This window comes from Nicotiana attenuata, chromosome 6 (assembly GCF_001879085.1).
Source record: "Nicotiana attenuata strain UT chromosome 6, NIATTr2, whole genome shotgun sequence".
Taxonomy (NCBI): Eukaryota; Viridiplantae; Streptophyta; class Magnoliopsida; order Solanales; family Solanaceae; genus Nicotiana; species Nicotiana attenuata.
Genome location: NC_031994.1, coordinates 43,395,382 through 43,418,800, shown reverse-complemented (window position 1 = coordinate 43,418,800; position 23,419 = coordinate 43,395,382).

Here is a 23,419-nt window from a genome sequence, read left to right as displayed (position 1 = left end):
CAGTGGTTGTAATTGAAGTGCTTGGTTCTGTTGATGATGAGGCAGCGTTGTCTTCATTTGGCTCATTTACTTGACTCATCATATCTACCTTTCCGTTTGTCATGTTAATGACTTCACCAGGAACTAGTAAGGGTTCTCCATCTTGATCTTCCTCAGCACTCTTCTCAAATGATGGATAAGATTCATCAAAAATAACATGGACACTTTTCTCAACACATTGAGTTCGCTTGTTATATATCTTGTAAGCCTTGCTTTGAGAAGAGTAACCCAGAAATATTCCTTCGTCACTCTTGGCATCGAATTTACCAAGCTGATCCTTTCCATTGTTGAGAACATAGCATTTGCATCCAAATGTTCTTAGGTGAGTCAGCTTGGGTTTTCTTCCATTCAACAATTCATACGGGGTCTTGTTCAGAAGTGATCTGATCATGCACCTGTTCACTAAGTAGCAGACAGTTTTGACAGCTTCAGCCCAGAAGTTCTTTGCAATACCACTGTCAATCAGCATTGTTCTTGCCATTTCTTCCAGAGTTCTATTCTTCCTTTCTACTACTCCATTTTGCTGGGGAGTTCTGGGAGCTGAGAAGTTGTGAGTGATGCCATTTTCATTACAGAATTCATCAAATTTGACATTGTCACATTCTGTCCCATGATCTGATCTAATGCATACAACTCTAGACTCCATCTTCACCTGGATTTTCTTCACAAAGGCCACAAGCACTTCAACAGTTTCATCTTTTTTTTTCTGCGAAACAGAGTCCATGTGGATCTGGAATAGTCATCCACGATTACGAAAATGTATCTTTTTCCTCCTCTGCTTTGCACTCTCATAGGTCCACACAGATCCATATGCAGAAGCTCAAGTGGCTTTGAGGTGCTCACATCTCTTTTAGACTTAAAGGAACACTTCATATGTTTTCTTCTAGCACAAGCATCATAGACTTTTTGCATCTTGAATTGTGACATAGGCAGACCATGGACCAGGTCCTTCTGAATTAGTTTGTTCATAAGGGAAAAGCTTGCATGGCCCAGTCTTCTGTGCCATAGTTCCGCATCATCGTCAACAGCTTTCAGACAACTCAGATCACCACTCTGTAAGGATTCGAGATCAGCAACATAGATGTTCTTGTATCTTTTGGCCACCAGTACTATTTCACTGGTCACAAGGTCAGTGACTGTACATATTTTGGACAAGAATTCCACCTTGTTTTTTATCACAGATTTGAGAAACACTCAGGAGATTGTACTTAAGCCCATTGACATAGTACATATTTTCAATAGAATGAGTGAGTGACTTTCCAACTTTTCCAACTCCAAGAATGTACCCCTTTATACCATTGCCAAAGGGTACACTCCCTCCTTGCAGGGCTTTTTGTGAAAGAAAGTCTGTGATGCTCCCGTTCATGTGTTTTAAACACCCACTATCCATGAACCATTGTTGACCGCTTCCTTTCACTGTTCCCTGCACAAGAGATTAGGAGTTAGTTTTAGGAACCCAAACAAGTTTGGGTCCCTTGTAGTAAGCAAGAGGATGAATAAGAGTTCTCTTAGTCTATGCAGGTAATGTGCGTTTTTTGTGAGTGGAACCTGGTCCCTCTTTTGTAGTCACTGTTTCAGCAAACACTTTGTCTTTCTGAACTGATTGATTCTTGGCCTGGACACCTTCCTTGAAGCACCCAGTGTTCCCACATCGGGTACGAGGCCGGTTATCAGAGACACTGACGCACTTACTGTGAGGGTTGTGAGGAGTTTTCTCCCTTTGGAACCCTGCTCCCTGCCTTTTTTCACAATCATTAGTAAGCAAGGCAGTGGTAGCTTCTGAGGACCAGGTCCACTTTAGAGACTTTTCAAGATCATTCATTACTCTTTCTAGATTGGTTTGGAGAAGCTCGTTTTTCTCAGTTTTAGCACACATCCTAAATCTCATAGCTTTCACCTCATTTTCAAGCCTGATGTGTTCCTCACTTGCTATCTCCTTTCCCTTTTCAGAACTTTCAGTTTTTGACTTAGTCAATGGTTTCACTATTGTTTCCCTTTGGTCTGCAATTTCTGCCAACAGATCGCTCTTTTCTTTTCTGAGGATTTCAATGGTTTTCTTATGGTCAGTCACTACAGCCACTAAGTCGTCTCTAATATGCTCAGATTCTCCTAATTCTAAGATCAAAGAATCCCTATCCTCCACAAGACTATGAAAGGCAGTGATTAAAACATCAGCTAAAGACATGAGTTTTTTTGGAGAATAGGATTTCAGATTTCTCTGAACATCCCTGAAGTTTACCTCTTTGTTGCCATTGTCTTCATCATCATCTGATTGAGCCATCAAAGCAAAAGTTGAGTCATATCCAATCTCTTCGCCTTCAACTGCCATCATGGAACTATCACCAGTATTAGGTTTATCTTCAGACTGTTTTACTTGTGTAGTTCCCTCATGAGCTGTTTGCAAAGCTTCCCATATCTCCTTGGCAGTGTCGCAGGTAGAGATTCTATTGTACTCTTTAGGTTCCATTCCACATACTAGAATTTTCTTGGCACAAAAATTAAACTCCACAGCTTTCTTGTCTGCTTCAGTGTATTCTTCGCTGGTTTTTTCCATTGAAAATGGAAATTCCTTTAGTACCTTGATTGGAACATAAGGACCATCGCAAATGATATCCCATAGCTCACAATCCTCAGCCATGATGAAATCGTACATTCTAGCTTTCCACCACCAATAGCAATGTCCATTAAACTTGGGAGGTCGGTATATGGATTGACCTTCTTCAAAATTTGGTGGAGCCGCCATGAGAATCCTTCCTAGGTGTTAGCCTGATAGGAGGAACTCGCTCTGATACCAATTGTTAGTTTGTATGGGTCCACCAAACCGTAGAGTACCTGGTCCTCTACAAGATTCTGCTGAGAATGCTAATAAAACAGTACGTAAATAAGGCAGAGGATTTTTACGTGGAGAAATCCCACACAAGGGGATCAAAAAGCCACGACCTACACTGTAGGCTTTTAACTTCACTAACTTGCAATCTACCTATTACAAGCCACTTTGCAATGATTCCTATTGCAAAGGATTTACTCAACTAACTTGTGCTACTCTTATCACAAGCCACTTTGTGACTTCCTAGTTACAAAGGCTTTTTCTAACTTGTGATGCTCTCACCACAAGCCACTTTGTAACTCTACAATTACAAAAACTTTTCCTTATGACTAAATCTAGTCACAACATAAATCAAGGAGTTTACGGATTTACAAGAGGATTCCTAATCAAACGCTTCTAGGTAAGCAGTTTAGGAGATACAATAAGTACAATAACAAGGTTACAACTCAACTAGGACAACAGGCTATCTTTTAGGAACTGGTCCGGAGTTGCGTTCAACCTTGTTCTTCAAACTTGTGAGGATTGATTTCTCTGTTTTTGCAAGAAGCTTGAATGATGAAACAGAAACCTTCCAGTGATGTTTTGTATAAAACTCATTGTGGGTACATCTTGATCACATCACATGAAATGATGTGAGTACTTTGTTTGGTTAGAGAATGAGTGGGCGGACAGTTCACCTTTAGCTGGAATCCGTTAAAGCTTGCAGCAGTCCAAGTAGGTCAGATTCCCTATCTAGTTCTTAACAGTATGTTTGTTAGATCATCAAAACAAAAGGAAAGAGTATTTAAAATCTATCAGCCAAGCTAGTAGTTCAAGGCCACAATCAGGAGGAAGGGATTGACTATGATGAAACATTTGCTCCGGTGGCTCGCATGGAAGATATTAGAATTTTAATCGTTTTTGCATCTCATATGGAATTCACCTTGTTCCAAATGGATGTCAAAAGTGCATTTTTGAATGGACTTCTTAAGGAAGAAGTCTATGTGAAGCAACCTCCAGGGTTTCAATGTCATGAACATCCTGAATATGTTTTCAAACTAAACAAAGCATTGTACGGGCTAAAGCAGGCTCCTCGAGCTTGGTATGAAAGGTTGTCAAAGTTCCTTTTGGAAAATGGCTTTAAAAGAGGGAAAATTGACAACACACTGTTCTTGAACAAACGGGGAAGGAACCTGCCCATTGTTCAGGCCTATGTTGATGATATCATTTTTGGAGCAACGGCTGATTCTCTGTGTGAAGAATTTGCAAAACTTATGGGAAGTGAATTTGAAATGAGCATGATGGGGGAACTGAACTTCTTCTTGGGTCTTCAAGTAAAACAATCCCCAACGGGCATATCCATTTGTCAGCAAAAATACATCAGGGAGCTTTTGAAGAGGTTTGACATGGAAGCATCAAAGGTGATAGACACTCCCATTGCTACTGCCACTCGACTGGACATGGATGAAACTAGATCTCCTGTGAATCAAACCATGTATAGAGGCATTATTGGGTCTCTTCTCTATCTCACTGCCAGCAGACCTGATATTGTTTTTAGTGTGGGGTTATGTGCAAGGTTTCAATCAAATCCCAAGGAATCTCACTTGAAGGCTGCGAAAAGAATACTGAGATACCTCAAAGGAACACAGGACCTGGTTCTATATTATCCCTCAGGCGGCAGTTTTAACCTCATTGGTTATGCTGATGCAGACTATGCAGGTTATCTTGTGGACAGGAAAAGCACTTCTGGAATGGCTCACTTCTTAGGCTCATGTCTTATCTCTTGGGGCACAAGGAAGCAAAATTCAGTGGCTCTTTCAACTGTTAAAACAGAATATGTAGCCGCAGCATCCTGCTGTGCTCAACTTTTATGGATCAAGCAGCAACTGGAGGACTTTGGCGTACTCACTGATAGTGTGCCCCTTCTATTAGACAACACCAGTGCACTCAACATGGCCAAGAATCCAGTTCAACACAAAAGGACAAAGCACATTGATGTGAGGCATCACTTTCTGAGGGACAATGTGGAGAAAGGGCTGATCTGTATGAAGTTCTGCAACATAGAAGACCAAATTGCAGACATTTTCACCCAGGCTTTAAGTAGGGAACAGTTTGAAAGAAACAGAATGAAGTTGAGGCTTTTAAAGCCCAATTGAGAACCTGATTCCTCTTTATTTGGCTATGAAAATCACATTCAAGAAATAACTGGCTAAAAGTATTTTCTGGCCGTGTCTAACTCACTTTAATACCATTGCAGGTAAACACGCATGATGAGTATAGAAGCTGCAGATGCAGTTCATGAATGATAAAAGAGGATTGGCTCTTTCAAATAAAAGGTCAAGAACCTGGTTCTTGTACCAAAGGTTAGTAGTTCTGTGCATCCTTTAATACACATCTTAAAAGGGTTCAAACCCAACTGCCATGTCATTCAACTTTTCAGATCTGCTGTCACGTCTCTTAACTTCAAATCGTTCCATCTCCCTCTGAAACATTGCATTTCTCCACGCCCAACCGCCGTTTCAGAACCGGTGCCTATTCCTCTCTCCTCATAATTATCCTCTCCTAATAAAAACCCTCCTCTATTCTCTCTAACCATAAGTTCTCCAGTAGAATTTGCGAAAAGCATCGTCACACCTTTTTTTTCTTTTTCTCTTTCTCTTCAATGGCTGAGACAAACTCCGACCTCCCTGCCTCAGTCGTACCCTCTCTTACTCCTCCCGCTGAAGTCACCCCTCACCGATTTTCCCGTCTCTCCCTATTTTAGAAACCCCCAAATTGTTGCTCCATCCCCTCCATCTTCTGAGGCTCCCAGCAGTCAAAGACCCAGTAGAGAACAAGGTCAAAACCCTGAGGTCACAAAGAGTTCTGCCATAGTTACGCGGAGAGTTGTGTCCACTCCTGAGTATGAAACCAAGCGACCTACTACCAGGCTTCAAGCTAAGGTGGCCTTCAATTCTGCTCTTCAAAATCGCAAGACAAGTAGTAAGCAGAAAAGGAGAAAGTTGGTGAAAGACAGTGTACCTGTAAGTGATAAGGCAATCCCTATAGTAGAGGTGGATGAGGAAACCCCAGATGAACCCGGTTCACTGGTTAGACGGTCTTTGAAAAAGAAGAGGCCTGTTTCAACAGAAAAGGGGTCAACCTCTAGGTCCAAGATGAAGGAGTTGGTGAGTGAGTTCTCGATGTCTGATAAGGATGTGTTAATCAAATCCAAGGAAAAAGGAAAAGTAAGCGGTGAGAAGTCCGAGAAACGCAAGTCTGAAATTTTTGACGAACCTGGTTCTGTGAAGAGAATGAGAAGTGAAGTCAGCCTTGGCTCTGAATGTTTGCGACATCAAAAAGTTCTGCTGGGTCGTACATTTGACCCAGCTATCTCTGAGATGGCTGGTATGAGCCAAATTTTGGAAATGGTCGAGTTTCAACGCTGGGTGCACTTATTCCAAGTGGATGCCCCTAAGGTATATGAGGATGAGGTACAAAGCTTCTTTGCTAGCCTCTTTCCCGTTGAAACTGACCACATTTGTGCTTTGGTCAATGGAGTGGACATTGTCTTCGATGTAAAGTTGCTCGGAGAAATTCTTAAAGTTCCTACTGCTGGTGTGAAAAGTGTAAGGGATGTATGTCAGTTTAACTTCAGAAATGCCGTGGTCAAAGCCAATGCAAACCAGAAGGGGGACCAGATCCATAAGAAAGCGCTTCTTCCTGTGTACCAGCTGTTGTTCGAATTGGTTAACAAAGTTCTATTGCCTCGAGCTGAGAGGAGGTCAGTGACTTCTAAGTCTGACCTGTTCTTGATGGAACAACTGGATATCTTTTCCCCTGTGAGTCTTCCTGCTATCATGATTGAACACATGCAAAAAGTTGCCTCCTTCAAGGATGGTAATCATGGGCTTCCCTACGGGTTCCTGCTCACTCGAGTGTTTAAATTCTTTAAAGTACCTCTGGGGCAAGGCAAGGTGCTAAGAAGCAGACTTTCTCACATACCACTTTGGAAGAATGCGAGTGCATAGAAAAGAATGGGGGGGGGGGGGTAGGAAGTACATCAACCGTCTCACGGCTTATTAATGCTCAGAACAGTGCAGTTGAGGAAATTCGTCAGTTGAGAGCCAGGAATGCTATCCTGGAAGGTCAGCAAGCCCAAGGGGTTCCGGTGTCAAATGATGAGGTAGCTCGTTTGACCCAGGAGAATGTTGATCCCAGGGCGCAAGTAGAGAACCTGAAAGCAGAACTTCTCAATGAGCAAAAGTAGGGAAATGCCCGAATAGATCTTGTTCTCCAAACACTTGCTATAGCGTCCAAGCCTTTTACTCCTAGTGCCCCCTAAGTACCCCTTCATTGACCAGTTTCTGGAAATGTTCTTTCAAAATTTCTTTCTTGTTTTGGCAGTTGTTTTTGTTTTCTTTTTATGTGGGTGGGATGGAACACTACTGCTCCTGTTTTAACAAGTCCAATGTTGTCTTTTGCTTTTTAAGCAAAGGCATATTAATGTTTTATTAATATCAATTCTATCCTCTTTTATTATATCAATGCTTTATCTCTATGTTCTATTCTCTATCATGTTTGTGTGCACATATGTGGCGTGAGTTAGCTTGGCTGGACTTCTTGGTGTCGTTCTTCTGTTTGTGTCTTTTTAATGATGCCAAAAGGGGGGAAAAAATGATAGTAATAAGTCAGGGGGGACATATGGGGAAAAGAATGATAGTAATAAGTCAGGAGGAACTTGTGGTCACCTGTTATACAATCTGGTTCTCTGAGCTCTAACTCCTTGTCTTCAATGCTATGTTTGTCATCATCAAAAAGGGAGAAATTGATAGGTTTTCAATATCTTTGCCGTGTGTTTTGATGATCTAACAAACTTAATGTCAAGAACCAGATAGGGAACCTGACTCACTTGGATACACTCCATCTAATGAATTCCAGCCAAATGTGAACTGCTACAACTTCAGGAGCTAGGAACCCAAACAAGGACCTGATACTCTTGTGGGTTCCTCACGGCAGTACAAAGTCATTTGGACACAGCTGTAAACGAAGTGACTGCCTGCACTGTTTCTGACGCACTGCACTGTTTCCAGCTCCCACTCATTCTCTGACCAACTAAAGTGCTCACATCATTTCAAGTGATGTGATCAAGGTATACTTACAACGAGTTTATACAAAACATCACTTGAACGTTTCAGTTTCTTCATTCAAGATTCTTGCCAAAACAGAGAAATCAATCCTCACTAGCTTGAAGAACAAAGTTGAACGGAACTGCGGACCAGTTCCAAAAGTTAGCATGTTGTTGTCCTAGTTGAGTTGTAACTTTGTGATTATACTTATTGTATCTCCTAAATTGCTTAGCTAGAAGCGTTGATTAGAAATCCTTTGTAAATCCGTAAACTCCCTGAGTTTATGTTGCGGCTAGGTTTAGTCATAAGCAAAATCCTTTGTAACCGTAGTGTGACAAAGTGGCTTGTGGTGGAATCATCACAAGTTAGTCAAAGCCTTTTAACTAGGATAGTTATAGAGTGGCTTGTGATGAGAGCATCACAAGTTAGTTGAAATCTTTGCAATAGGGTTATTGTAAAGTGGCTTGTAATAGGGAGATTGCAAGTTAGTGAAGTTAAAAGCCTACAGGTGTAGGTCGTGGTTTTTTGATCGCCTTGTGTGGGATTTTTCCACGTAAAATCCTCTGCCTTATTTACATACAGCTTTACTAGCATTCATAGCAGAACCCATAAAGGACCAGGTACTCTACTATTTGGTGGACTCACACAAACTAACAAGTGTCGTTGAATTACAAGCGGGGCGACTTTGATTAAGACACTTTGAACAATTATTCAACCGTTTAGATCACGTTAATTAGAATTATTAGCGTTATTTGGGGAAAAAATGTTGAGTGAGTAATTAAGTTCTTATTTTATTTGGATAATAATGATATTGTCACGATCTAAAACCTAGCATGTCGTGATGGCGCCTAACGTGGTACTAGGCGAGCCGACAATTCAAATAATTCCAACACTTTTAAATGAAAGGTAAAACAACACAGGTTTAAATTCATCAAACTCTCAAAAACTGGATAGAAGGTCCAAAACACAATATGGAAATTCCCATCATCAAGGTGTCACTGAGTACATGAGTGTCTATACAACACAAGTTTAGAAATACTTTCTATAATAATCTGAAACTGAATACATAAAGCGGAAAGATAGGGAAGGAGAGACAAGGTCTGCGAACGCTAGGCAACTGCCTTGAAATCTCCAAACGATCAACGATGCAAATGAATTAATACTCATCGTGTCCGAAAATACCTGGATCTGCACACGAAGTGCAGTGTGTAGCGTGAGTACTACCAACTCAGTAAGTAACAAGACTAAATAAAGGACTGAAAGTAGTAACGAGTTTCACAATTATAGTTCAATTACACTAATTTCAACATAGGAAGGTAGGCATGCTTTCAAGTTCGACAATTTAAGCCAAAACAGTTGATTCATGTCAAGTTCAAGTGAAACAGAATATAATGTCTCTTAGAAATTACAGGACAGTAATATATGACAGCTGAAGTGCAATAGTAATGAAGTCAAATGCATCCTCTCAGAGCAACCGCACTCAGTCCTCCCATTCACCCACCTTACAATCACTCATACCTCACAGTCACTCATTTCTCTCAGTCGCTCAGCACTCGGCACTCGCACTCGCACTCAGTAGGTACTTGCGCACACTGGGGTGTGCACAGACTCCAGAGGGGCTCCTTCAGCCCAAGCACTATAACAAGTCAATCATGGCATAAATCAATGAAACATGTTGCGGCGTGCAGCCCGATCCCATAAATATCCTTAAAATCAAGCCCTCGGCCTCACTCAGTCATCAACCTCTCCAGTCTCGGGCTCTCAATAATCATGATAATCAGCCCAAGCAGAAATGATATAAAGTATCAACAAAGAATAATAGAGACTGAGATATGATGTGCAAGTAAAACTGTGACTGAGTACAAAACAACAATTTAACAGATAAGTTAACATGTACACGACCTCTGTACGTCCCTACAGTGCCAGCACATAGTCTAAACATGAATTCTAACATAACTTGTAGTCCAATTTATATAACACATGGAGAATACACGGATAACAATAGATTTTTCAACTATACAGTTTCATGGAATTAACCAAGTCACAATTCCTACGGTGTACGCCCACACGCCCATCACCTAGCATGTGCATCACCTCAAAACCAATCACATGACACATAATCCAGGGTTTCATGCCCTCAGAACCAAATTTAGAACTATTAATTACCTCAAGCCGAGCAAATCTCTACTCCAACACACCTTTATCTCGCGAAACGGCCTTCAATTGCCTCGAATCTAGCCATAAACAATTTGATACAATCAACACGAGCTAAAGGAATCAATTCCATAAGAACATACTAAGCTCTTAATCAAAAGTCAACTCAAAGTCGGCCCTCGGGCCCACGTCTCAGAATCGGGTAAAAGTAACAAAATCTGAAGATCCATTCAACCACGAGTCCACCCATACCAAAATTACTCAAATCCGATATTAAAATCTCGATCAAAACCTCAAAATTTGGCCTAAGCACTTTCTTCCATTTTCCCCTAATTTTCCATCCCTAATCACTAATTTAATGATGAAATCAAAGATATAATCATGAAGATTAACCAAAACTAGGTATGAATCACTTACCCCAATCACCCACGTGAAAATCTCTCCAAGGATTGCTTCCCACCGAGATCCCAAATCAATTTTTGTTTTATGAACTCAAACTCTCGTTTTGAAATATTTGAAGTTCTTCCCAGTAATCCTTAATCGCGATCGCAAAAATTGCCTCGCGATCGGAAAGCACAAAATAGTCTGCCCCTTTAACTTACCTTACGCGAACGCGGAGACCTCCACGCGAACGCATACCATAACTTCCTCCAACCTACGTGATCGCCTCTCACCTCACACGATTGCGAAGCACAAATGCGTGACACCCAATTGCCTCCTCACCTCTTCGCGAACGCGGCAATGCCTACGCGGTCGCGATGCACTGCCTAGCCAAACCTACGCGAATGCATAGGGAAAAAAATCACCACTGCCCCAAAGAAGCCTACGCGATCGCGGACTTGTTCACGTGATCGCGTATAAGGAAACCAGATACAGACGCCAGAAAAACTTCAGCCATAACACCAAGTCCAAAATCAATCTGTTAACCATCTGAAACTCACCCGAGGCCCCCCGGGACCTCAATCAAAAATACCATCAAGTCTCAAAACATCATATGAACTTAGTCGAGCCCTCAAATCACATCAAACAACATCAAAAACACGAATCGTACCCCAATTCAAGCCTAATGGTACTAAGGAAATTCAAATTCTACAAACGATGCTGAAACCTATCAAATCACATCCGACTGATCTCAAATTTTGCATGCAAGTCACAAAAGACACCACGGACCTACTCCAACTCCCAGAACTCCAATCTGAGCCTAGTATCCACAAAGTCCACTCTCGTTCAAACTTCCAAATTTCCAACTTTCGTCATTTCAAGCCTAATCCAACTATAGACCTCCAAATCACTATCCAGACACGCTTTTAATTCCAAAATCACCCAAGGGAGCTAACGAAACCATCAAAACTCCATTTCGGAGTCGTTTACACATAAGTCAACATCCGGTCAACCATTTCAATTTAAGCTTCCAACCTTGATACTAAGTGCCACAATTCCTTTCGAAATCCCTTCGGACCCGAACTAACAACTACAGCAAGTCACATAATAACTGTAAAGCATAGATGAGCAGTAAATGGGGGAACGGGGCTACAATTCTCAAAACGAGCGGCCAGGTCGTTACATCCTCCCCCTCTTAAACAAACGTTCGTCCTCCAACTGGTCCCGAAACATACCCGGAGTCTCAAATAGGTGTGGATATTTGCTCTGCATCTCCCGCTCGGTCTCCCAAGTAGCCTCCTCAACTGGTTGACCTCTCCACTGCACCTTCACTGATGCTATGTTTTTAGACCTCAACTTTCAAACCTGCCGATCCAGGCCACCAGCTCCACAGCATACATCAATCACCATCCAACTGAACTGTGCTGAAATCCAAAACATGAGACAGATCGCCGACATACTTCCGGAGCATAGAAACATGAATTACTGGATGCACATTCGACAAACTAGGTGGCAAGGTAAGCTTGTAAGCCACCTCTCCAATCCTCTGAAGCACCTCAAACGGCCCAATATACCGAGGGCTCAACTTGTCCTTCTTCCCGAACCTCATAACACCTTCATGGGCGAAACCTTGAGTAGAACCTTCTCCCTGACCATGTAAGCAACATCATGAACCTTCTGATCGGCGTAACTCTTCTGTCTAAACTGCGACGTGCGAAGCCGATCCTGAATCAATTTAACCTTGTCCAAAAGTATCCTAAACCAAGTCAGTACCCAATAGCCTAGCCTCACCCAGCTCGAACCGACCCACTAGAGATCGGCACTGTCTCCCATACAAAGCCTCATACGGAGCCATCTGAATGCTCGACTGGTAGCTGTTATTGTAGGAAAACTCCATGAGCGGCAGGAACTGATCCCTAGAAACCCCAAAATCAATGACATAAGCGGGTAACGTGTCCTCCAATGTCTGAATAGTGCGCTCGGACTATCCATCCTTCTGAGGGTGAAATGCTATACTCAGCTCAACCTTAGTACCCAACTCTCGCTGAACGGCTCTCCAACACTGTGATGTAAACTACGTGCCCCGATATGAAATTATTGACACCGGCACGCCATGAAGGCGAACGATCTCACGAATGTAAATCTCAGCCAACCGCTCCAAAGAATAAGTAGTCCAACTGGAATGTAGTGCGCGGACTTGGTCAGCCAATATACAATCACCCAAATAGCATCAAATTTCCTTGAAGTTCGTAGGAGCCCAACTACGAAATCCATGATGATGCTCCCATTTTCGCTCTGGAATCTCTAGCCTTTGAAGCAATCCACTCGATCTCTAATGCTCGTACTTCACCTGCTGGCAGTTAAGACACCGAGCTACAAACCTCACTATATCCTTCTTCATTCTCCTCCATCGATAATGTTGTCTCATGTCCTAGTACATCTTTGCGGCACCCGGATGAATGAAATACCGTGAACTGTGGGCCTAGTCAAGAATTAACTCACATAGCCCATCTATATTAGGCACACAAATCCGACTATGCATCCTCAACACCCTATCACCCCCGATAGTAACATAGGGGTAGGCATAATACCGACCGAACCAAAAAAATCGAACGAACCGTAAACTTTAATTTTTTTTGTTTCGGTTTTTCGCCTTATTCGGTCGGTTAACGGTTTATGTTTTCTATAATTTCGGTGTTCGGCTTGGTGCTCTATTTTACAACTTCAATTTTTGGTTAAACCGAAAAACCAAAGTTTTCATAGAGGATATAGTTTTCTACCGGGGCTACCCACAGATTGGGAGGAGCATATGGACAAAGTGAATCAGTTGTTTTCAAAGATTCCTCATTACAATAAGCTGTCAAGACAGTATGAGTTAGATTTTAGAGATAGAGGAAGAGCAGGACTCAAATTCCAGAGCTTATTTAAGAACTTTCAGCAGACTATAGAGAAGAACGGAAGCCAGACGATTCTACAACTTGATAGAGTGGGGAAAGCTAAGTATGTGATGGACTGCAGGTATCCATTGACAGGTTATCAATCATTTTGCATGTGTTTGGCTTCTATTGATTCAAAGGTGTGCTGCACACTGTAAATGGAATTTCTGGAGCCTTTTGTTGTTCAACCTCAGAACAGCAAGTCATTAAATTGACTAAGTGTGTTCAGCAATTTTTTTTTGTACGGCATAACGTGAAGTGGAATAGGAATCATTATTCATTGTTCAAAACCGACTGAATTGAACCGAAAATTGATCGAACCGAATTAGCAAAAATTGAAGAAACCGAACTAATTTTGGTTTGGTTATTGGTGCACCAAATAGAAAACCGAAAACCGAACAAACCGAAAACCGAACAAACCGAACTGAACTGCATAAAAACCGAACCGAACCGGCTGATGCCCACCCCTATAGTAACATCCTTGGCATCACTATGCTGAACCGTGCCCTTAAGGACAAGCAAATGGGGATCATCATACCGGCGTTCTCTGATGCGATCATATAAGGAAGACCGAGAAACCACACAAGCTAAAACTCGACTGGGCTCCGAAACATCTAATCTCACGAACTGGTTGGCCAAGACCAGAACATCAACTAGAAGAGGTCTCTCACCGACAGGAATGAATGCAAGGCTACCCATACTCACCCCCTTCCTACTCAAGGCATCGGCCACCACATTGGCCTTCCCGGGATGATACAAAATGGTAATATCATAGTCCTTTGGCAGCTCCAACCATCTCTGCTGTCTCAAATTTACATCCTTTTTTTTTAACAAGTGCTGGAGACTTTGATGATCCGTAAATACCTCACAAGAAACACTGTAGAGATAATGCCTCCAAATCTTCAATGCATGAAAGATGGCAGCCAACTCCAAATCATGAACGGGGTAGTTTTTCTCATGAGGCTCAACTGATGCAAAGCATATGCAATCACTCTACCCTCCTGCATCAAGACACACCCAATACCGATCCGAGAAGCATCACAATACATTGTATAAGAGCATGAAGCTGAAGGCAAAACTAGAATTGGAGTTGTGGTCAAGGCAGTCTTGAGCTTCTGAAAGCTCTCTTCACACTCATCCGACCACATGAAAGTAGCACCTTTTTGGGTCAATTTGGTCAAGGGCGACGCAATAGACGAGAAACCCTCTACGAAGCATCGATAATAATTGGCCAAGCCGAGAAAGCTCCAAATCTCCGTAGCTGAGGACGGTCTGGGACAACTCTAAATCGCCTCAATATTCTTTGGGTCCACCTGAATCCCCTCACTGGACACCACGTGCTCCAAGAACGCCACTAAACTGAGCGAACATTCGCACTTGGAGAAATTGGCATAAAGCTTCTCCTCCCTCAACCGCTGCAACACAATCCTCAGATGCTAGGCGTGTTCCTCCTAGCTACGAGAGTACACCAGGATATCATCAATGAATACTATGAAAAATGAGTCGAGATAAGGCTAACACACTGTTCATCAGATGAATGAATGCTGCTGGGGCGTTGGTCAACCTAAAAGACATCACAAGGAACTCATAATGAACATAACGGGTCCTGAATGCCGTCTTTAGAATATCTGAGTCCCGAATCTTCAAATGTTGATACCAGTCCTCAAATCAATCTTAGAGAACATTTTTTCTCCCTAAAGCTGGTCAAATAGATCATCAATACGCGGTAAAGGATACTTATTCTTGATTGTAAATTTGTTGAACTGCCTATAGTCGATGAACATGTGCATAGTACCACCCTTCTTCTTCACAAACAGGACCGGTGCACGCCGAGACGACACACTTGGCCTAATAAAGACCTTATCAAGAAGTTCCTAAAGTTGCTCTTTCAATTCCTTCAACTCAGTTGGTGACATACGATATGGAGGAATAGAAATGGCTGAGTGCCCGGCACCAAGTCAATACCAAAGTCGATGTCCCTATCGGGCGGCATGCTCGACAGGTCTGCAGGAAGCACATCTGAAAAATCTCGCACCACCGGAACAAAATCAATAGTAGGAGTATCAGCACCAACATCCCTCACAAATGTCAAATAAGATAAACAACCCTTCCCAACCATCCTTGGGCCTTCAAATATGAAATCACTCTACTAGGAACATAGTCTAGAGAACCTCTCTACTCGATCCTTGGCAACCCTGGCATTGCCAACGTCACGGTCTTTGCGTGACAATCAAGAATAGCATGACATGGAGACAACCAATCCATACCCAAGATCACGTCGAAGTCAACCATACTAAGCAATAAGAGATCAACTCTAGTCTCCAATCCCCCAATAGTCACTACACATGACTGATATACACGGTCCACAACAATAGTATCGCCCACTGGCGTAGATACATGAACAGATTAAACTAAGGACTCATGGGTAGGGGTGGGCGTTCGGGCAGTTCGGATTGGATCGAATTTTTTAAATTTGGATTCGGATTAATCGGTTTGGATATTTTGGATTTTCGGTTTTGAACTTACAAGTTGAGATGTTTCTTCTTTTTACAAAAATGAATATCCTGAAGTACTCATGTTAAATTACCTGAAAAGTTACTTATTCTCACCGCAATCATCCAAATAAAATATTCAAGTAATGAAATTATTATCAAGAAAATGCAACAAAGACATTAATACGCCTGATAAGAAGTAGCAATAGTAAAATCATATTCAAAATAAAAATTATTCTAACAATAACTTAGTAATTAATAGTGAATATATGAGATAATTTCTAATGGGTAGGGTATCAAACTTATTTTCTACTGGCATATGGATAATAGACTAAATATAAAGTATAAAAATTTTGGATTTTCGGATATCCAAAAATTCGAAGTACCAAAGCCACTATCCAATCCGAAATCCAAAATTTTAAAAACTTAAATCCAAAATCCAATCCGTAATCCGAAAATCCAAACTAAAAATCCAAAAAATTCGGATTTCGGTTTGGATTTCGGGTTTGCCCAAACTATGCCCACCCCTACTCAGCATATCCAGATAATGAGAAAAATAGGATGGTACATACGAATAAGTGGAACCAGGGTCAAATAATACAGAAGCAACCCTGTGACACACTGAGACAATACCTGCAATCACTGTATCTGAAGTAACAGCATCTGGCCTGGCAGGAATAGCATAGAATTGGGCCTGAACGCTACCTGATTGGCCTACCTCTCTAGGATGACCTCTAACTTCCTTGGCTCCACCCCGAGCTGGTTGGGCGGGTGGTGAAGTAACTGGCGCGGAAGTCGCAACCTGACTCCTCTGCTGCACTGGGCCTCCCGGGCGACGAGGACACTGCCTTCACATATGCCCAAACTCCCCACACTCAAATCAACTCCCTGGTGCTGGTGGTGGGGACTGAAAGGAGCCCCGAGCACCGGGATAACTACTAGAAGGACCCAGCATAGATGAACCCTAAGCTGATGGAGCACGGGACGAACTCTGAGCTGGAAGGGCACTAAGAGATAATTGACCCTAATGAGCACTGTATGAACCAAGGCTGGATGATGCACCACGGTGAACTAGACGAGCCGTCATAGCGTGCCTATAAGGACGACCCCTGTTGTGGTAGAACTGAGCCCCGGAAGGAACACCGTTGAAACCACCCGATCCACGAGGCCTCTTTGCCTCCCTCTCGCCATGTTCCTGGCTGCGAACTATCTTTATCGGTCGAGCAATGTCAACCACCTCATCGAAAGTAGCACCAGACACCCTCTCCCAAGTCATAAGAAACTGCAGCTGATACGAGAGGCCATCAATGAACCTCCTAACCATCTCCCTATCAGTGGGAACCAACCAAACTGCGTGACGAGCCAACTCTAAAAACCTCATCTCGTACTGGGTCACAGACATGCCCTCCTAACGTAGCTGCTCAAACTGTCTGTGCAGCTCCTCCCTACGAGGCTGCGGTACGAACTTCGCCAAGAAGAGAATGGAGAACTCCTACCATGTAAGTAGTGCTGCACCGACCGGCCTGCGCCTCTCATAAGCCTTCCACCATCTGAAGGCAGCCCCAATAAACTGAAAAGTAGTGAATGAGACCCCATTGCTCTCCAGAATACCCACTGTGCAAAAAATCTGGTATTTATCCAAGAAGCCCTGAGCATCCTCTGACTCACCCCGCTAAATGATGGAGGCTGAAGCCTCCCATATCTCTCTAGTCTCCTCTGCTCATCATCAGTCATAACGAGGACCACCAAGGCTTGAGCAGCTACAACCGGTTGGGCTAGTAATACTCCCAGTTTCTAGAGTCCCTACATCACCTGCTCTGGAGTACGGGCGGCGGGAGTCAGGGTACCTCCCTCGCCCTGAGAAGTGGCTGCTGCAGCCGTAACAGAGACCGCCGGAGCAAGGCTGGTGCACATAGTCAGAATCTGACCAAAGCCTTCTGAAGGCCTGGAATCACAATGGGCACAGCTGGTGCCTAAGTTGGTCTAACTGGCTCATCCACAACTGGAACCTGCTCTTGAACCGGGGCGACTGGCGAATCTGCATGTGTCGCCCTAGCTGCTGTACGAGCTGCACCTCTGCCCCTACCGCGGCTCCTACCACGGCCTCGGCCTCACGCGGCCCTAGCTGGTGGTATTGGTGGCTGTCCATCCTGTCTGGTAGCACGTATCCTCACCATCTATGAGAGAATAGAATTACAAAAGTTTAGTTACCGGAATCAACAAATCCGCACGAAAAGAGTACAAGAATGTGAAGTTTCCTAAGGGTTCGGCAACCTCTCAAAGATAAGTATAGACGTACTGTATCGATCTGCAAGATTCTACTAAACATGCTTATGACTCGTGAGACCTATGTAACCTAGGCTCTAATACCAACTTGTCACGACCCAAAATCTAGCCTGTCGTGATGGCGCCTAACGTGGTACTAGGCAAGCCGACAATTCAAAATAATTCCAACACTTTTAAATGAAAGGTAAAACAACACAGGTTTAAATTCATCAAACTTTTAAAAACTGGATAGAAGGTCCAAAACACAATATGGAAACTCCCAACATTGGGGTTTCACATGAGTGTCTATACAACACAAGTTTGGAAATTCTGTCTATAATGGTCTGAAACTAAATAAATAAAGCGGAAAGATAGGGAAGGAGAGAAAGGGTCTGTGAACGCCGGGAAACTACCTTAAAAACTCCAAATGATCAACTGTGCAAATGAATCAACACCCATCGTGTATAGAAACACCCGAATCTGCACACGAAGTGCAGGGTGTAGCGTGAGTACAACCAATAGATATAGTTCAATTATAGTAATTTCAACATGTGAAGGTAGGCATGCTTTCAAGTTCACAATTTAGGCCAAAACAGTTGATTCATATAGAGTTCAAGTGAAACAGAATATAATGTCTCTCAAAAATTACAAGACAGTAATATATGACAGCTGAAGTGCAACAGTAATGAAGTCAAATGCATCCTCTCAGAGCAACAGTCACTCAGTCCTCTTATTCACTCCAACCTTACAATCACTCATACCTTACTGTCACTCATTCCTCTCAGTCGCTTAGCACTCGGCACTCGCACTCAGTAGGTACCTGCGCTCACTATGGGTGTGTACAGAGTCTGGAGGGACTCCTTTAGCACAAGCGCTATAACAAGCCAATCATGGTATAAATCAATGAAACATGTTGCGGCGTGCAGCCCGACCCCATAAATATCCTCACAATCAGGCCCTCGGCCACACTCAGTCATCAACCTCTCCAGTCTCTCGGGCTCTCAATAATTATGATAATCATCCAAGCAGAAATGATATAATGTATCAACAAAGAATAATAGATATTGAGAAATGATGTGCAAGTAAAACTATGACTGAGTACAAAACAACAATTTAACAGATAAGTCAACATGTACACGACCTCTGTGGGTCCCTACGGTGCCTACACATAGTCTAAACATGAATTCTAACATGATTTGGAGTCCAATTTCTATAACACATGGAGAATATACGGATAATAGCAGTTTTTTCAACTATACAGTTCCATGGAATTGACCAAGTCACAATTACCTACGCTGCACGCCCACACGCACGTCACCTAGCATGTGCGTCACCTTAAAACCAATCACATGACACATCTCCGGGGTTTCATACCCTCAGAACCAAATTTAGAGTTGTTACTTGCCTCAAGCCATAAAAATCTCTACTCCAACACACCTTTGCCTCGAGAAACGACCTCCGATTGTCTCGAATCTAGCCACAAACAATTCGATACAATCAACACGAGCTAAAGGAATTAATTCCATAAGAAGATACTAAGCTCTTAATCAAAAGTCAAAAACTCAACTCAAAAGTCGGCCTCGGGCCCATATCTCGGAATCGGGTAAAAGTCACAGAATCCGAACACTCATTCAACCACGAGTCCACCCATACCAAAATTACTCAAATCCGATGTCAAAATCTCGATCGAAACCTCCAAATTCGGACTAAGCACCTTCTTCCATTTTTCCCAATTTTCCACCCCAAATCACTATTTTAATGATGAAATCAAAGACATAATCATAGAGATTAACCAAAACAAGGTAGGAATCACTTACCCCAATCACCCACGTGAAAATTTCTCCAAGAATCGCCTCCCACCAAGCTCCCAAATCAATTTTTGTGTTATGAACTCAAACCCTCGTTTTGACATATGTAAAGTTCTGCCCAGTGATCCTCAATCGCAATTGCGAAAATTGTCTCGCGATCGCGAAGCATAAAAAAATCTGTCCCTCTAACTTACCTTACGCGAACGCGGAGACCTCCACGTGAATGCGTACCACAACTTCCTCCAACCTACGCGATCGCGTCTCACCTCACGCGATCCATCTCACAACGCGTGACACCCAGTTGCCTCCTCACCTCATCGCGAACCCGGCAATGCCCACGCGTTCACGATGCACTACCTAGCCAAACCTACGTGAACGCGTACCACCCCTCGTGAACGCATAGGCAAAAATCCCGCTTCCCCAAACAAGCCTACGCGATCGCGGACCTGTCGACGCGATCGCATATAAGGAAACCAGATACAGACACTAGAAAATCTTCAGCCATAACACCAAGTCCAAAATCGATCCGTTAACCATTTGAAACTCACCCGAGGCCCCCGGGACCTCAACCAAACATACCATTAAGTCTCAAAATATTATACGAACTTAGTCGAGCCGTCAAATCACATCAAAAAACATCAAAAATACGAATCGCACCACAATTTAAGCCTAATGGAACTAAGGATATTCAAATTTTACAAACGATGCCGAAACCTATCAAATCACATCCGATTGACCTCAAATTTTGCACGCATGTTACAAATGACACCACGGACTTACTCCAACCCCCGGAACTCCAATCCGATCCCGGTATCCACAAAGTCCAGTCTCGGTCAAACTTCCAAATTTTTAACTTTCGTCATTTCAAGCCTATTTCAACTATAGACCTCCAAATCACAATTCAGACATGCTTCTAAGTCCAAAATCACCCAACGGAGCTAACAGACCATCAAAACTCCATTCCGGAGTCGTTACACATAAGTCAATATTTGGTCAACCATTTCAACTTAAGCTTCCAACCTTGACACTAAGTGCCTCAATTCCTTCCGAAATCCCTCCGGACCCAAGCCGACTACCCCGGCAAGTCACATAACAACTGTAAAGCATAGAATGAGTAGTAAATGGGGGAACGGGGCTATAACTCTCAAAACGACCTGCTAGGTCATTTTAGATGCCTACCGAATTTGGCTTTATTATTATAGGTATCGGATAATTTTAACCACCAAAACTTTGGCTGGGAAAAGTCACCTAATAATTTTGTTTTGTCAGAATTTTTATTTTCATTTTCATAGTTTTTATCCACTTCATCGATTACTAATCACTCTCTTAGGGAAGAATAGAATTTCTCAGTAAACCTTATATATCTAACAAATGAAAGATTAGGGCTAAAGTTATCATGACAGATTTTTTGAAATGACATTTTCATCTTCAAAGCTCCTTCCCTATAGCCACCAAATTCTACACAAACCCATCCATAATCATTATTCTCCCCAAGGAATTTCATCTTATATAAGATGATCATTATTGCAATTCAAGTTGTTGGAAAATGTTGCCTCTTGATTTCTTGTGCATGTATGTGAATGTTCACCAAACCTGTAAATTAATCGTAAAAATTATCTATTTACAATATCAGTTATAATTAGCTAAACCATTTTCTCAATTTAACTCTTCCAGACTTATAACCACTGTACTTTTTATCCCTACTTATTATTACAAAATCCATTTTCAAATGAGCACCTGGAGTACTTTGATAAATCATTACTAGTTAGAAAGTTCTTCCAATAAGTTATGACCTAAATATAATTTTTTTAAATTATTTTGGCTACTACGTATTTGAACTTGTTTAAAATCCCCGGCCATTCCAACTCTTTTGCAGATAAAAGTTACACTTTAAAGAGAAAAAATTATAATATATTCAACAATCGATGAGTAACCTTCCAGCCAATTTTCTATTTTGGTCTAATGACCTTATGAATTTGCTTCTTAGGCTACGTCATCATTAGGCCAAAAACTCGTATACCATATGAACTTATGTTATTCGTTATAAAGATCTTCACTTTTCTCTTTCACTTCGATGAGGAATTCGTCTAAGATATCATGTGCACCTTTCTTTAGAAGCTTATAGGCCTAAAAGTCTGCTAGGTCATTGGCCGCCCCTTTGTCATGGGAGTCATATACATCTCCCTTTAGTGACTTAACGTCCTTGTTGAGATTTGTCCACCATCGCGTTGTGGGAGTGTTCAACTCTGAAACCATATTTGTCACAATCCAAGCACATAGCACGTAATTATATTGTCTGCTTTGTCCAAATAAACCAATATTTGTCCCTTAGATACACATTATCAAGCCCAAAAGCGTGCATACCATGTGAACTTGTAATATGTCTTATATATTAAGCTCTTCACGTTTTCTCTCTCATTTCAACAGGGATTTGCCAATGGTGTCATGCATGTGGACCCGTCTTCAAAAGTTTATCAGTGTAGAAGTCTATCAATCCCTCTCTCGTGGGCGTCGCACGTTGATACATCTCTATCACATCCTGATAGAGGAATTAAATTTCTAGGAAGTTATTTTTGTTAATTCAATTTGCTAAAATCTGTGTGATCTGCCATTGTTGAACGAGCAATGAGCTCAATTCTCTTTCTGCTAAATACAGAGCATGTGAACAAGAGAGTGAAGAAGGGAGAAAATATCTGAAATGTTAACTTCTTGCTCTATTCATTTACAGTGTAATGTATATATACAAATCGACTCTACTAACAACCTTGAGCTGGAATCATTAATTTACAGCCATCATACTAGCTAACTAACAGTGCAACTACTTAACTAACTAATTGTAACGACCTTAACTAACTAACGGAAATGTCCTAACTACTTCTTAATAGTAACACTTCGTAATACTCCCCCTCAAGCGCAGGATGTTAGATGTTAATCACACCAAGCAACCCAAGAGATGATTATGTTGAACCTGACTTAGTCCTTTGGTAAGCAAGTCTGCTAACTGACCTTTAGTGTTCACATAAATTGTTTGCACAATTCCATCTTTAATCTTGTCTCTAATGAAGTGACAGTCTATCTCGATATTTTAGTCTGCAATTTGCATAGCTGACTTGCTGTCACTCATAACTGCAACAGGAGTGTTGACCTCTACTTCTAGCTCTTTGAACAGGCCTAGCAACCAAGTGACTTCTGCTACTACTGAGGCCATGCTTCTATACTCAGCTTCTGCCGAACTCCTAGATATTGTCTGCGGCTTTTTTGATTTCCATGAAATTAGAGATGCACCAAGTTTGATCACATAACCAGTGACAGATCTCCTTGTGTTAGGGCAAGCTGCCCAGTATGAATCACACCAACAAGTTAATGTTGTAGTTGGAGCTTCTGATCTCAACCAAATGCCTTGGCCAGGAGATCCTTTCAGATACCTTAC